This window comes from Orycteropus afer, unplaced genomic scaffold, assembly GCF_000298275.1.
Source record: "Orycteropus afer afer isolate SDZICR_OR568_19922 unplaced genomic scaffold, OryAfe1.0 scaffold00071, whole genome shotgun sequence".
NCBI classification, from domain to species: domain Eukaryota; kingdom Metazoa; phylum Chordata; class Mammalia; order Tubulidentata; family Orycteropodidae; genus Orycteropus; species Orycteropus afer.
The window spans coordinates 10,650,907-10,668,188 of NW_006921658.1; the positions used below are offsets into that span (position 1 = coordinate 10,650,907).

Genomic DNA, 17,282 nt, shown 5'->3' on the forward strand with positions numbered 1-17,282 from the left:
AGATTGGAACATAGGAACATCTGATTGAAAGAGTTGCAGAACAGATAAAAATAACAACTATCTTCTAGCAGAAGTTCATAAGACAGATGGTTGACCTAAAAAAATTCAGTCTCTTCCAGTTAAAATTATATTTATTGCTAAATCACATTTGCTATATCAAGGACTAGGTATTCATTCTATAATTTTAAGTCACACATTTGACCTTTTGTATACTTAATCCCTTAGGCACTTAGTAAAATGGATACAGACAGTGAATAATTCAAGTAATAGCTGGTTACTCACCTTCCTTTGTAAGACATATGTAGGCAGAAGCAGTGGTATGCTGGTAAACTACCTCTTTGAAAAATAAATCTGATATGTGTTATTTGCCAATTTCCATGGTGTGAATACTCCTATCATGGCCAATTTCAAGCTACCAACATGAGGCCACTAAACACTGAGTGTTTAATGATGCCACACATTTGTCTGTCATGAGGGGTTGCTACCCAGCTCTGCAACACACTTGACAAGACTGAATAAAGTTCCAGATCTGTGTAAAATTACCTCAAAAGATGGCATTCAATTGTTTTTTCCCATTTCATCTGAGCACAAGGTAAGAGGCTATGGATTTAAAATAGAGCATTAAATAGTTAAATTAAGTATATGATGCTACATATACTTGCTATAGGAGCTCTGGTAGCCTAGTGCCTAAGGCACTTGACTGCTAACCAGAAGGCTGGTGGTTCAAACCCACCAGCCACTCCTCGGAAGGAAGATGGGGCAATCTACTTCCGTAGTGATACTGCCTTGGAAACCCAAGGTGGGGTCGCTGAGTCGGGTCCGACTCGACAGCACATAACAACACAACAACATACTTGCTATACTATACAGCCACAATGGATGCTATTAAGTGGATTTTTTCAATTAGTTAAGGAATTTCCTAGTGAGACTTTCATAAAATAGTTCTCCTTTCCTATAGTTTGGATGAACTTAAAAGAAAACAGAGACAATGCTAGTTGGTGGGTTGTTATGACACCTCCAGCCCTGTTTGAAAAGTCTAATGTAAGCTCCCTCTCCATTTAACAAAAACTAGGGTTAAATTTTAGCAAAAAAAACCCTAAAATCTAATGGGAAATACATGTATATACATATTATACACACACACATATATGTATTATATATATGTATATAGTATATATACTGTATATATATTAATATTATATAGATATACTAATTTATCCATTACTTTCTTTGTGACAAATGCAAAAAAAATTACAGTAGTATAAATGCTGTGTGGAGAAGTGGCACAGAAACTCAACAGAATCATTCCTTACAATGTAAGAATATATTAAAGGGGCCCTTAGCTAAGCTTCTTACTATGTTTCCCTCCCAAAAGGCTGCAGTTCAGACCTCAAGCTTCCTACATCCCTGGCTCAGTCTTGGACTTTCCCCAGCATCCTCCTTGGAGCTATGAAATGTCCAAGGAGTAACTGATGAGTCAGGAGGAAGGGAACTTCCAGAAGTATCTTGGGAAGATTCATGGGGCTTACACCTCTGAGAAACTCAGCTACTTTGAGCACAATCTGGAGACATGGAGGCAGCTGTGGCCAGGGTTAGAGACGTCTGGCATTGTCCTGCTCATCACTGACACCTAACATCCAGTTGTGAATTTCCCACCAGCACTTTATAAGTATGTGACTGGAGAACTTGGGCTGGTCCTGGCCATGGTCCTCAACAAAGTGGACCTGGCCTCCCCAGCTGTTATGATTGCCTGGAAGCACTATTTCCATCAACACCTACCTTGGCTCCACATCGTCTTTCTCACCTCTTTCCGTAGGGATCTCGGCTCCCCACAGGACCCTCGTAGAGTTTTGAAGAAGAGTTGGAAGAGAGGGAAAGGGTGGACTCAAGCCCTGGAACCAAGCAGTTGCTGAGACCCTATGAAGCCGCTCATTACAGTGCGAAAAGTAGACTTGAACAACTGGTGGGAGAAAATTGTTCAGGTGGCCAGGGCCACCTTGACTAATGGCTCCAGGAAGAGGACAAAGGCGATGGGCTGACAATCCTATTGGAGCAGCAGACTGATTCAGCAGTGGAACTGATGGGAGCGCTGCAAGGATGGGGTGGTGACCATCGGCTGTGTGGGTGTCTCCATCGTGAGAAAGTCCTCGGTGATCAATGCGCTGGTGGGGCGGAAGGTCGTGAATGTCTCCAGAACACCAGGTCACATCATAGAGTTTCCCTCTGTGAAGCTCTGTGACTGCCTGGGCCTCATCGTCCCCTCTCTCCTGCCCAGGCAGTTGCAGGTTCTGGCAGGGATTTATCCCATTGTCCATATTGCAGAACCGTACACAACTGTGGGCTATCTGGCCTCCGCAATTCCCCCACAGGCTCTGCTCCACCTGTGCCACACAGAAACTAAGGACTCCTCAGCAGAACATGCCTGGTATGCCTGGGACATGTGTGAAGCCTGGGCAAAGAAACATGCTTACAAGACAGTCAAGGCAGCTCAGAGTGATGTGTACAGGGCAGCCAACAGCCTCCTACGGCTGGCAGCGGATGGCCACCTCAGCCTCTGTTTTCATCCGCCGGGCTACAGTGAACAGAAAGGCACTTGGAAATTGCATCCAGAGACCATGGAGCTGGTAGTTTTTGCAGGGCAGGGTGGGGCTGGCAGGTGACAAAGAGGAGGAGGAAGAGGAAGGGCTGAGCAGCTCCTGTGATGAGGCAAGAGAGAAAGACCCGGATGAAGATAAGGAGGGAGAAGGGGATGGGACATGCCAATCTCAGCTCCAGGGTCCAGCCTGGTTAAACATTTTGACCTGTAAAAATGGTAATTTCAACTCAATAGGTGGAAATAATAATGTTGTTGTTGTTATGTGCTGTCAAGTCTGACCGGACCCATAGCGACCCCTCTTTGGGTTTCTGAGGCAGTATCACTATGGATGTAGATTGCCTAAACTTCCTTCCCCGGAGTGGTTGGTGGGTTTGAACGGCCAGCCTTCTGGTTAACAGTCAAATGCCTTAGGCACTATGCTACCAGAGATCCTAGGAAATAATAATAGTTAACATTTATATAAACCTTAGTTTGTTCCCAAGCACTGTTCTAAGCATATATATTTTATACACACACACACACACACACACACAAAGATCAATATCTTGTATATATATTTTAAGAAGTATTTAATATAGGCCCTTTAATGCATTCACCCAACAAGCAGCATTGCACCAGACTGAGGTTGATAGGTGCAAGAAGTGGGTCCCAAGCAGTCATCAAAATAAGTAAGGCCTGAGTCAGAGGTCAGGAGCTGAAGCCAAAGACAATAAACTGTTCAGAATGAAAACAACAAGCCAAGTATGAGGCTGGCCAGGGAGGCCCAGGAACAGGATCTTTTTGCCCTGCTCTCTAAAGTTGCTTGGGCTGCTTGTTTCACTTACCATGTCATAGATAAAACAAACACAGAACAACTTTTTAAAAACAATTTATTGTATTTGTTGCTGTAGTTGATGAGAAAATACATAAAAGAACATATACCAATTCAAAATTTCTACATGTCTAATTCAGTGGTATTGATTACATTCAAGTTTGCAACCATTCTCATTCTCCATTTCCAAATTGTTCCTCCTTCATTAACATAAACACACTGCTCCCTAAATTTCCTACCTTATCTTTTGAGTTGCTGTTGTCAATGTGAGTCCATACAGAGAGTTCTTAAAAGAGCTCAGTGCTCAAGGAAAATCTTCTTTACTGATTAAGATAAACTATTATTTGGTTTAAAGAAGACTTCAGAGGATATTTTGATTTAAGATTTAAAGATCATCTCAGGGCAATAGTTTCAGGGGATCATCCAGACTCGATGGCTCCAGAAAATCTGGATTCCATGAGAATTTAAATTCTGTTCTGCATTTTTCCCACTTTTGATCAAGATTATTCTATAGAACCTTTGACCCAAATATTCAGTAAATGATAGGCAGGCATCATCCAGTTCTTTTTGTCTCATGGCAAAGGAGATAGTTGTTTATGAAGGCAATTAGCCGAACATTCCATTTTCTCTTCTTATTCCTGACTTTCTTTCTCTGTTGCTTCTGGCAAATAGAGTCCAATTGTGGTATCTTTCATGGTCACTTAAAAAAAAAAACTCACTTCTGTCAAGTTGAATCCAACACATAGTGACCTCTCCTTGTGTTTCTGAGGCGGTATCACTACGGAAGTAGATTGCCCAATCTTCCTTCTGAGGAGTGGCTGGCGGATTTGAACTGCCAGCTTTCTGGTTAGCAGTCAAATGCCTTAGGCACTACAGCACCAGATTTCTCACTTTGATGGCCACTTGCAAGATTTTAATACCCCAGGTACTATGCAATGATCTAGGAAGCAGAACAGAAGCACTAAACACAATATTAAGTAAATTAACTGGGATGTCCCCTGAAACTATGACCCTGAACTTCAATTCCATTTCCATTGCTGGTGGGAATGCAAAATGATACAGCCATTGTGGAAAACAGTATAGCAGTTTCTCAAAAAAAAAAAAATTTAATTAGAACTACCATATGACCCTGCAGTTTCACTGGGCATATACCCAAGGGACTTGAAAGCAGTAATGTGAACAGAGATATGTAAATCAATGTTTATTGCGTCATTATTCACAACAGCCAAAAGGTGGAAACAAAATGCTCATCAAAAGATGAATGAATAAACAAAATGTGTTTCTGTTGTTGTTGCTAGGTGCTATTGAGTCAGTTCCAACTCATAGAGACCCTACTTGCAAGAGAACTAAACATTGCCCAGTCCTATGTCATCCTCAGGAGCTCTGGTAACTTAGTGCCTAAGGCATCTGACTATTAACCAGAAGGCTGGTGGTTCAAGCCACTCCTCGGAAGGAAGATGGGGCAATCTACTTCAGTAGTGATACTGCTCGGAAACTCAAGGAGGAGTCACTATGAGTCAGATCCAACTCAATGGCAGTGAGTTTGGTTTTTTGGTTTTATGTCATCCTCACAATCGTTGCTATGTTTGAGCTCATTATTGCAACCAGTGTCAATCCATCTAGTTAAGTGTCTTCCTTTGTTTCACTGATCCCCTACTTTACCAAGCATTATGCCTTTCTCCAGGGACTGGTCCCTCCTAATAACATGTCCAAAGTATATAAGACCAAGTCTCACCATTCTCACTTCCAAGGAGCATTCTGGCTATACTTTTTGCAAGACAAATTAAATTTGTTCGTCCTTCTGGCAGTCCATGGTACATTTAATATTCTTCACCAACACCATAATTCAAAGACATTGATTCTTTTTCAGAATCTTCCTTATTCACTGTCCAGGTTTTGTATGCATATGAGGCTACTGAAAATACCATGGCTTCAGTCAGGCTCACCTTAGTCTTCAAAGTGACATCTCTGCTTTTGAACACTTTAAAGAGGTCTTTTGCAGCAGATTGTCCAATGCAATATGTCATTTGATTTCTCGACTGCTGCTTCCATGAACATTGATTATGGATCTAAGGAAAAAGAAATTCATGACAATTCAATCTTTTCTCCATTTATCATGATGTTGCTTATTGATCCACTTGTAAGGATTTTTATTTTCTGTATATTGAGATATAATCAATACTGAAGTCTTTGATCTTCATCAGCAAGTCCTTTAAGTCCTCTTTGCTTTCCACAAGCAAGTTTGTGTAATCTGCATATCACAGGTTGTTTATGAATCTTCCACCAATTATAACGCCACAGTCTTCTTCATATAGTCTAGTTTCTCAGATTATTTTATAAGCATACAGACTGAATAAGTATGTTGAAAGGATACAAACTTGACACACATCTTTCCTGATTTAAAACCATGCAGTATCCTCTTGCCCTGTTCAAATGACTTCTTGGTCTATGGACAGGTTCTATATGAGCACAATTAAGTGTTCCAGAATTCCTATTCTTCAAAATGTTACCCATAATTTGTTTTTGATCCACACAGTTGAATCCCTTTGCATAGTCAATATAGCATAGGTAAACATCGTTCTGGTATTCTCTGCTTTCAGCCAAGACCCATCTGATATCAGAGCATTGTTCCACATCATCTTCTGAGGTGAGTTTAATTTGTGACTTACTTGAATTGGTTTTGCCTTTGTCCTACCCATATTGATGAAACTTGGAAACTGAGTCTATCCAATACCAGCATATTACAATCCAATTTAGCAAGCTATGAGCAACACTGTGCCAGGCAGCAAGGAAGATAAGTCTGAGGCAGGATAACAGAAATACCACATGCTATGGAAACACATGAGAAGGAATGGTTTCAGAGAAGAATAATACTTAAAACAGGAAGAAATCAGAGAGCTGCAAAGGATCGAGAAGGGCATTTCACAGGTAGGGAAAAACAAAGGCAGGAGTCAGGATGGACAGGAAAAGTTGGAACTTGGAGATAATCCTAGAATATCAAAACAGGAGCAATGAGGTTATTAGCACTTATCTATAACCATCAATAGACAAAAGAGAAAGAGGCCCTGGGTCTCAAGATGTCCTACATCAGTATAGTTTTAAATAACTAGCACAGAGACTGCACACAACAGTTTCTCAAAAATGTAGTTTAAAACTACATCCCAAACATTATACATTTATACATTGGGGGGAAAAAAAAACAGTTGTTGTCAAGTCAGCTCCAACTCTTGGCAACCACACATGTATCAGAGTAGAGCTTTGCTCCATAGAGTTTTCAATGGCTGATTTTTTGGAAGTAGATACAAGGCCTTTCTCCTGAGGTACATCTGGGTGGACTTAAACCTCCTACCTTTCAGTTAGCAACGAGCTCTGGTGGCGTAGTACCTAAGGCATTTGACTGCTAACCAGAAGGCTCGTGGTTTAAACCCACCAGCCACTCCGTGGAAGGAAGATGGGGCAATCTACTTCCCCGAAGGGGGTTGCTATGAGTCGGAATCAACTCGATGGTGATAAGTTTGTTGTGGGTTTGTTTTTGGTTTTTTTTTTTGGTTCAGTTAGCAGCTGAGCATGTTAACTGTTTTCACCACTCAGGTACTCCATACCTTCATGCGCCACCCTCAAGTCCTGTTATATTGGCCTATAGCCATAGTTAATCTATTTTTTCCCTTTAAATCTATGTCTTTTTTCTTCAGTCTCATCTTAAAAATCTCCATAAAATAACAGAGTTAGATATAGCTATTCTAATACATGTTAGATAAATATATAGCTAATAACATCAGTTTAAAACTTCCCTTGGACCACCTAGTATCATAGTGTGAACCAACAAAGGGACACAAATCCCACCTTGAGAAAGGCTGCCTTCAGAGGTACTCATTTCAAACTGAGCATCATGAAAGTCTTCATTTGCTAGTGTTTATATCACATATGACAACGTAGACGAAACACAAAGTGTGAAATTGAGGATACCAGATGGCCTTCCTAAACTGTGCTGAAGCATAAATTAATGTGCTACAGTAGAAGGAGAAACTAGCATTTTTGAGTAACTATTGTGGGCAGTCTCTGTGCTAGTTATTTAAAATAGCTTATGAATGGGTGTGGAATTTACACAAAATCAAATAATGTAACCAAGTAAGAAACCTCCTAATGCAAATACCTTCATATTCCAAAATCCTGACAACCCAATATTAAATATCATTTCAAAGTAGTTTTGCCTCAGTTTTTACTTCCTTTTGAGGAAGGTTGTTGGATCCCACTTAAAAGGATGACTAACCTCTAAGGAGGAAGACCACAATACCACAAGAAACAAGGGGAAAAAAATACAACCATCAATTATCTTACAACATTTACTAAAGGCAGTAGAGATTTCTTAATGGTGTGGCAGCTGGTTGGAGTCATGGTGTGGTTTCTCCTTTATCTGTTTGTTTGCTTAAAGTATATGCATTCATGTGTCCCCCCAGCATAGTTTCCTGGGAGACCAAGGAAGATTCTTAACTAGGATTGCAATTGTGTTCGTATGGACTTCTCTTCACAGAAAGGAAATCTGGTTACAGAAAGGAATCAGGGAGCCACTGTTGCCTTACCTCCTAGTCAAATGGCTTTTGGTTTTGGAAGTTTTGGCAGAAGCTGTCTGTATTCCCCTAAAGCCTGTTTATCCCTAAACCAGAACAAAAACACTTTTCTCCTTCATGCTGTTAGTAAGACTGAAGTAAGATGGGGCAGAAGGTACCATGTACAGCATGTTCTGGGGCCCAAAACTACCAAAATAATTAAATATATGGGAAACAGGCCTCACAACAAATAGTAATATATATGGTTATGTGTGTGTGTGTGCATGTATATGCATATATACATATATATGTATATACCAAATTAAAAAAAAAAAAAATCCACTGCCATCAAGTCTATTTTGACTCATAGCAACCACTATTGGGCTTCCAAGGGGGTAAATCTTTATGGAGGTAGATTGCCCACCTTCCTTCCATGGAGAAGCTGATGGGTTTGAACCATCAACCTTCTGATTAGCAGTCAAATGCCATACACACACACACACATATGGCATAAACAGAAGAAGGCTGAGGGTAGAGATGTGGCTCTATTCCTAAGGAAAGCAATGGCTATTGCCTGGTAGATGGCAACGAGTTGTCAACCATATGCATACAAGTGCAACAACAGTGACCTTGAACAGGAGATGTCTCTTACGAGTTGCAATTCCCTGATTCTTTCCAGAACATTGCAGATATGAGAGGCAGGGCAGCAGACAGTTTAGGCACACAGATTCTGCAGACAGACTGTAGCACTACTGACTGCATGGCAAGTTACTTAAGCTCTCTGAGCCTCAGTTTCCTCATCTATAATATAATAGCAATAATAGTACCTCTGGTGGCATAGTGCCTAAGGCATTTGACTGCTAACCAGAAGGCTGGCAGTTCAAACCTACTAGCCACTCCTCGGAAGGAAGACTGGGAAATTTACTTCCATAGAGATAACTGCCTTGGAAACCCAACAAGGGGTCACCATGAGTTGGAACTGACTTGACGGCAGTGAGTTTATTTTATTTTATTTATTTTTTTTTTTGGTAGTACCCACCTCAAAAGAGTTTTTGTAAGGGTTAAATTAGTGATTATATATAAGATATTTAGACCAGTGTCCTGCACATAGTAAGTACTATGTATTTGCTATTATTCTTGTGGTTGTTCATATCACATTAACGATAAGCACTTGCTCTATTTGTATTAAGAATAAGACATTGGTGAGTAAAGTACATGAAATTGAGGTGAGATGTAGTACAACTAAATTCATTACTAAAGAGGACTAGGAATTTTATCCTCCACAGTTGTGTTCTGGTGTGTTGTATTGTTATTTAAGATTTCATTTTCTGGGATAGAATGAGCGTTATTTTAAAAAAAAAAAAAGTTGCAATAGAGTTGATTCTATCTCGTGGTAACCTCATGCAAGTCAGAGTAGAACTGTGCTTCATAGGGTTTTCAGTGGCTAATTTTTTGGAAGTAAATAGCCAAAACCTTCTTCCAAAGTGCCCCTGAGTGGACTCAAACCATGAACCTTTTGTTGACCCCACTCAGTGACTCTAGTACATAGTCCTTCCTGAAGGCTAAAGTGTATATAAAATGTCCAACTGAGATCTTCAAGCCAACTGATTTGGTATCAACAATGTGACCACATCAGCCCTGAGTAGAGGAATTTTTTCTAAATGTAGCTCACAAGAAGCATCCCCTGTCAAGGTCAATGTTACTTCACTTGCATACATATGGCCCACAGATCCTTGCCCTCTATCAGTCAATAAACATGTGCAATGGCGTCTCTCCCTAGGGTGGGAGGGGGAAAGAGTGTCTCTGAATCTAAACTATACAAAGGATGTGAGCAGGCTCTGAGTGTCTCTGCTCTCCACGTCAATCAATAAAATTAGATCCTTACATCTTCTCTTTCTTGAAGGCACTTAATAAGTTACATATTCATTGTTACAAGAAGCACATCCGAGCAACAATACAGCTTGTGGACAGAAAAAAAAACGAACTACTCAAGCTGGGTTCTGATGCTTTAAAAATGTGGTGATAGGAAGTAACCTCAAACACTGGTGAAATCTTCTGAACCAAGTAGGAGTCTGCCTGCTGAAAGACTGCAGATCTGCTCTGAGGGGAGAAGCTTGGTGGTAGGCAGATGTGACACAGCGGGTGTTTAAATCCTGGAGATCCTTGACATTTGCAGATTCAGCTGTTCATAGTACACCATAGAGGAACAGCCCCAATGGTCTATGCCATGTAGTAATCTGTAATTCTGCTGCAAGGCTGGAGGTCATGGGAGACCACATAGCTAATGAGATCACATAGAGACCACTTCTAATGGTAGGACATCACAGACTTCCTTGGGGAAGTACAATATATTATTCAATTTTTTTGTTATATACATTGGGACAGCTTCAAAAGTCAAATGAGGTAATATTAATAATTACACCAAGACAACAGGCATAAACTGAATTTGACCTGGGCAAATAGAAGTGCATGGTCATTTATCCAATGTCTGGCTTTAGGGTTCTCCATTAGTGTAAGCTATGACTCTGATTAATTATTTTTTAAAATTATTAATTTAAAATAGCAATAAAGTGAGATATAAATTTTAATGAAGGTGATTTGATTTGTACAAGGGTTTGTAGACAGCATGTGTAATTACAGAGAAAGGCAGGGGGCTACAGAAACATTTCCATTTTTGAGGTCCATCCAAGTCTTGCCCTAGAGCCTTTGTGAGTCCCAGAAGTTTACTGAAATATCACATAGAACATAACCTCAAGAATGTACGTCCTAACCCTATTTCTGTCAAATTGGGTCAGGGCACTTAAATAGTGAGATTACTATCTGAGCTCAAGTCTAATAGCTCCAAAGGACTGTTATTCTGATCACTAAGGTAAATAATTAAATGGCTCACTAGTTCTACTGATGATTTATAAGGCATATATTGATAGATGAAATTAATTATTTAATTTAGAAATTTGGGAATCAGGGACTGTAATGGATTGAATTATATCCCCTGAAAAAGTTATGTTGAAGGCCTAATTTTTGTACTTGCAAATGTGACTCTGTTTGGAAATGAGGTCATACTGCAGTGAGGTGGGTTCTAAGCCTAATCCCTTCTGAGCGGTGTCTTATAAAAAGAATAGAACAGACACAGACACATACAGGGAAAAGAGACCTTGCGAAGAACCATCTCCAATTTAAGGAACACCAAGGAATATCTGAAGCTACTAACAAGAAAGGACCCTCCGCTAGAGCCATTGCTCTGATTAAGTCTTCTAGTCTCCAAAACTGTGAAAATAAATTTCTGTTTTTAAAGCTACCCATTTGGTGTATCTTTTTTTATGGCACCACCAATTAACTAAGGCAGAAGCATCACAGAAAAATAATAGCCTTACTAAGGCATCAGGGAAGATGAAATAGGTAAGTAATTAACATGTTCCACACACTTAGAATTTGCCAGGCTCTAGACTAGACTAGATACATGCTTCGATTTCACCTTCACACCCTTATGAAGGAGATATTATCCTCATTTATAGAAGCTTGAGAAATCAGAAAGTTTTGCGTAATTTGTTAAGGAAAGTCATTTATATTTTCAGTGAATGTTTTTATACCACCATGGTCAAGAGACATGTTTAAGGTTGGCAGTAAAAAATAATAATTTTCATCATCTTTTCACCTGGAAAGATGAAGAGAAATTAATTTTTTGCTGCTCCCAAGAAACCACTATTATTTAATACATCATGCACTATTAAAAAAAAAAAAAAAGCGTATGGTGTTTACAAAAATACTTCCCTGGAGGAGGGAGCGATTGGCAAACACAGAAGGCATGTATTATTTACATAAAAGTACTACAATTAGACTAAGATAAGTGCTTTTCTGAAAGTCTAACCCATCTAATTTTTGGCTGTGATTTTGTGGCTCTGTAGAATTCCCAGAAGATCTAGAGGAATCCCGGCGCTAGCTAAGTGACATAAACAGGAGAGTGATTTACAAACATACCTACTCCTTACTTATTGATTGCCACATTATCTGACATTTGACATTTACGACAATATAAAAAATCTACTACCTGACCATTTTGCACATTAACAACATACATCTGTCAGTAACAAATGCCCAGTTGCTAGGCAAGAGTAACACTGGCTGTCACAGTTAAGGTTTTGTGTCAACTTGACTGGGCTATGATTCTCAGTGATTTGGCAGTTATGTAATGATGTAATTTGGCAGTTATGTAATGATGTAGACATCCTCCATTTCATAAGCTGATGTGATCATCCTTCATTTTCACATAACAACCTGTTCTTTGGAACCTAAACATGTAATAAGTGAGGAGTGGGTGTATTTTACTATCAATAATAAAGAAACACCATTTTGGGTAATATGCCTCCTTATCTCCAATTCAACATCTGTGCCAAAACCATTATTAAAATGAAGAAGAAGAAATTGGCATTAAGGTGTATCATGGGAAGAGACAGAAACTACAAACTGCAGCCAAGAAGTGACTGAAAAGCATTTTGTTGCAAATGCAATGATAAAGAATTGTAGAGAGCACCATTCTAAAAACTAGCCACCAATCTGCAGTATGTGACTTCCAGATGAACTCACTTTAGGTTAGAAGGTAAACAGACTGAGATTTATACCATAATTACTATAATTATAATTTAGATTTTTTTTACATAAAAGGAAGTAGATTATAGTTATGCAATAATGGCAATAATCCACTCATGTAGTTTTTTGTACTGTACCTACCCAGGACAGGAGATGGTAGGGTGTGGGGAAGAATATACTCCAGTCATAGCTTTAAATGAAAAAGTAGTTCATGTCACCACAGTCAGGTAAATAAAATGGTCTAGGATTTTTAAATGCATATATGAAACACTGAAAGTTTGGCACTGGCAGATCTAAAAAATAAAAGAACAACTTTATTAACCTAGCAAAGATTTCCTAGCTTTGTGTTTCCAGCTGGGCAGTGTGTTCAAAGATCAAAAAATTTCTTTGGCTAACATTCTCCAGGACATACCTTTGCTCTGGAAAATCACTTTGTTAGAAACAGCCTTCTTAGCCTCCTTCCATGCCCTGTCAAACTCCTGCCCATTATTCAAAATTCATCTCAAATGTCACCTCTGCTATGAAATCTTCTCCCAAGTCCCAGTGCAAAAAGTTGTGATCTCTCAGTGGGTTTTTCAGTTCCTTCATACAAATATACCTTTCCTGGGGCTTATCCCATACTGTACTAGCATTCAACAGTGGTACTTCCATCATATTATCTCACTGACCTCCAGGGATGATTCTGGGGACCTATAGGATTAGACTCAGGGCCTCTTCCTCATTCAATATTCAAGAAAATGACCATCACACCTAGTGGAAGACTTCTTATTACACAGCAAAGAAGTAGGTCACAAGTAAATGTCTGTTCATGTGCTTATTGTCAGTTCCTTGAGCCCCGGTGTCAGGTCTTACTAATTTTTTTGTAATGTGTGCTTTCATAGGACAGATTATATGTGCCTAATACATGAAAGAGCTCTGGTGGCACAGTGGATAAGGCCTCTGGCTGCTAACCAGAAAGGTCAGTGGTTCAAACCCACCATCCACCTCTGCAGAAGGAAGATGGGGCTATCTACTTCTGTAAAGATTTACAGCCTCGGAAATTCAATGAGGGTCACTAGGAGTTGGAACTGACTTGATTGCAGTGAGTTTGGTTTGTTTTTTGTTTTTAATACATAAATGTGCATTCATGCAATAAACCACAATGAGAGCAATGGAATTATTTTCCCTTTCTAGAAAAGCCATTTCTCAAGTTTTGAACGTCTAGGAGCCATCCATCTAGATTTTAAAACTTTTTTTTTTTTATATGCTATAACCAGCCACTCCTCAGAAGGAAGATGGGGCAATCTACTTCTGTAGTGATACTGCCTCGGAAACCCAAGGAGGGGTCGCTATGAGTCGGGTCTGACTCGACGGCACATAACAACAACAACAACATAATTATGATAACCTTAAATTTGCAAAGGTACCCAAGTTTATAATTCCAGCCCTGGGCTCCAGACACATATATACAACTTCCAATTTGATTCTTCACACATATACATGTGTACTTAACAGGCTTCTCAAAACTAACATGGCCACAGCAGAACTATAGATTTTACCTTCACCCCAAAAGTGACCTTCCCCTATTCTGCCCATCTCAGTTGTTCAAGCCAGAGGCCTAAAAGTCATTCTTGATTCCTCCCTTCTTCCAATTCTCCACATTCAATCCATCAGAAACTCTTCACAGAAACTCCTAACAGTTCTATCTTCATCAATATGTGTTTCAAATCTGACCACTGGTATCACTCTGGTTCAAGCCACTGTCACCTTACCTGAATGACCCCTATCTAGTCTCTCTATTCCCATTCTTGTTCCCCTATACACGATGACAGCCATAGTGCTCTTCTTAAAATAGCAGTCATATCATGTTTTCTCTGTTCTCAAAAGTCTCCAATGGTTTCTATAAATACATAAAACAAAATCTAAAGTTCATATTATGGATCTCCACAGTTCAATATGATCTGTGCCCTACCAGCCCCTCTGATCTCATTCCCCACCTCTTACCACCATATCCATTGGGTTCACATTCCCTTCTGTTCCAGGGAAAGGCCTTATAATTCTGCTGTTAGGACTTTGCATGTGTTCCTGGAATGCACTCCCAGATCTTCTCCTGGCTGGATCCATCTGGTCATTCTAGTCTTAGTCTAAGTATGGCCTCTTCAGAGAAGCCTTCCTTGATCAACCTTCTAAACTATAGCTCTAAGAACTCTGTAACTTTGAAAATTATCTTGTTTATTATCTAAATCCCCCACTAGAATATAAGTTCTATGAGATCAGGGATCTTGCCTTTCTCACTGCTGTATCCCTAATGCCTAGAACAGGAGAGGTACTCACTTATAGAACACAGAGGGAGTTATCCTTTTTTTAAAAAAAAGTTCTCATTGTGAAATCTGAATTTTCATTACAGTCACCAGGAAGTGACTGTTCTGTGGACATATGATGCTATCTTTGTTGTCAGCCACAAAAATAAACTAGGACTACACACAGACAAAAATCTAGTGACAAATATGCAACAACTTGCTGTGTGATGACATCCCCAACATGGAAGTTTGTCAATGTGCTGTTAGAACAGATGTTAATCAAATTGCCCATAGGGCCAACACAGCTGCGTTGGACATGGGGCCTGCTCAAAAAAGAGTGGGCAGGACTCTCACCTCATAGGATGCATTCTCACTGACTGAAAATCCAAAACATGATGTACCAAATGAATAGCCCAGCTCATCAATAAAATGGAAAGAGGCTGAAGAATCATTCCATTCTACAAATTACAAATTTTTATCCTACCCTGCCCAAAATTAAAGTCTCACTAATTAGCTCCCACTCTTGATGCATATATTTCCCTCTGGTCTTTATAATTATAACTTCCTAATACCTCACCACCATCACCACCAATATCTACCTCACACATCCCCCTTGTCACCCAGCTAAAACTTCATTTATATAGCCAAAATACCCCAAAGGCCATCCAGTTATGAATTCTGCTACTTTTGGCCATTTTACTGGCCAATATGAACATAACATAATCTGTGTAATCCATATGTGATAATGGCTCATCACTGTGGAATTATCAGAGCTTCTAGCTTTTTATTAACCACAAGGAGGTCAATGAGACTTAGCTGGTAATCTGGAAGGCTCACCACTCTCTCCTTCCATCACCATCCATCTTATCTGAAGACGTACTTTTTTGAGCTCTGGTGGCATAGTGGCTAAAGCGTTCATCTGCCAACCAAAAGGTCAGCAGTTCAAACCCACCAGCTGTTCCACAGGAGAAAAATGAGGCAGTCTGCTTACATAAAGATTTACAGCCTTGGAAACCATATGGAGAAGTTCTACTCAGCCCTACAGGGTCATGATGAGTTAGAATTGACAGGCAGTGGGTTTGGTTTTGTTGTTGTTGTTGTTTAGTCACTTCTTGGAGAATGAGGGTAAAAAATCAAGTGTCATTATCCTGGTCTGGTTTAGTCCTTACTTTTATGTAATATAGAGGAAGCACATGGGCTTTGGAATAATGTATACTTTCTTTCTAATCTCAGAAAACTGTGTGACTTGGGCACATTAGTTAACTTCTGTGATATATTATTCCCTCCAATGCTCAATGTTCCTGTTTTAGGCCCTGTTGTGGTTAGTAAGTACAGTGAACCCTGTGAGAGCCGGAACTTGGCAGGATTGTCTTGTTTTTCTAGGTCTCAAGTTCTCTACCTTTGACAAGATGTAGTCTTACCACTTTTCTGTTGCTCTCTATTAATGCAAAATATTTTAGTTTTCCTTCTCTCACAAGTTCCTGCCTTATACAACTTCTGGCTCTTGCAGATTGTACTGTAACAATTTGGCCATCATCTATCACAAACAGGAAATACTCTATGTCTCGATAAATGTCTTTCTGTGATGTATCCTATGTTCTATAGCATACCTGCTAGTGACAGGTGCTAAGATTGGGAAGAGACACACTTCAAGGTTCTTCTTACTGGGAAAGGGAAAGAGAGAGAATACCTCACTTCTTAGTGGCTCTGAGTGAAAAAAAGGGAGTCCAACAGAGTTGATTTTAAAATGAAATACAAGCAGTCCCTGAGTCACAAGGAACTGCACTTACAACCAAGTGTCTGTTTTATTATTTTTTGGGTTTTTCTGCATATCTTATCATTAGTAATAAGTACTATATACGATGTTGCAACATGTACTTTGCTGATGTCATCATTCTTAGATGTTGACTCATAGATGTTCAAAGATCAGGCTTATAAAGATACTGGTAATAAAAGACAATGATGATGAAAACTCAAAAAAAGAAGAAAAAAAGAAAAGAAAGAGAGGTATTCGATTTATATCAGAACCAATTTACAATGAAGTCATTAGGACAAAATCCCAACTGTAAGTAGGGAACTACCCAATAGCAGTTAGTAATGCAAGCTCTGGAATCAAAAATACCAGATTTTGCCACATTTTATCACATTGGCTGTGTGATATCAGATAACTAACAACCTCTCTAAGTCTCCACTTCTAAAATGAGAAAGTACATAGTACCTACCTTGCAGACTGCTAAAAGGATTAAATGAGATAATACATGTGAAATATTTAGCATAATTCCTGGCATATGGTAAACATGTCAATAAATCTCAGGTTTTGCTTTGGCAGTATTGAGAATTTGAGATTCCAGTTGAGATTTACTGATTAATGATAATTAAATGCATTTTTAGTTATATTTATTGTTTGGTGGCCTTGGTAAAAGAATTAGGGCAAGAAAGTTGGGTAGGCTCATCCTGCCCTG

At 39.4% G+C, this 17,282-nt stretch overlaps 1 pseudogene; it reads left to right on the forward strand.

Annotated features, from left to right (window-relative positions):
• Positions 1-551: 551 nt before the first annotated feature.
• On the forward strand, positions 552-2,807 carry LOC103196949 (annotated as a pseudogene).
• The last annotated feature ends 14,475 nt before the right edge of the window (positions 2,808-17,282 follow it).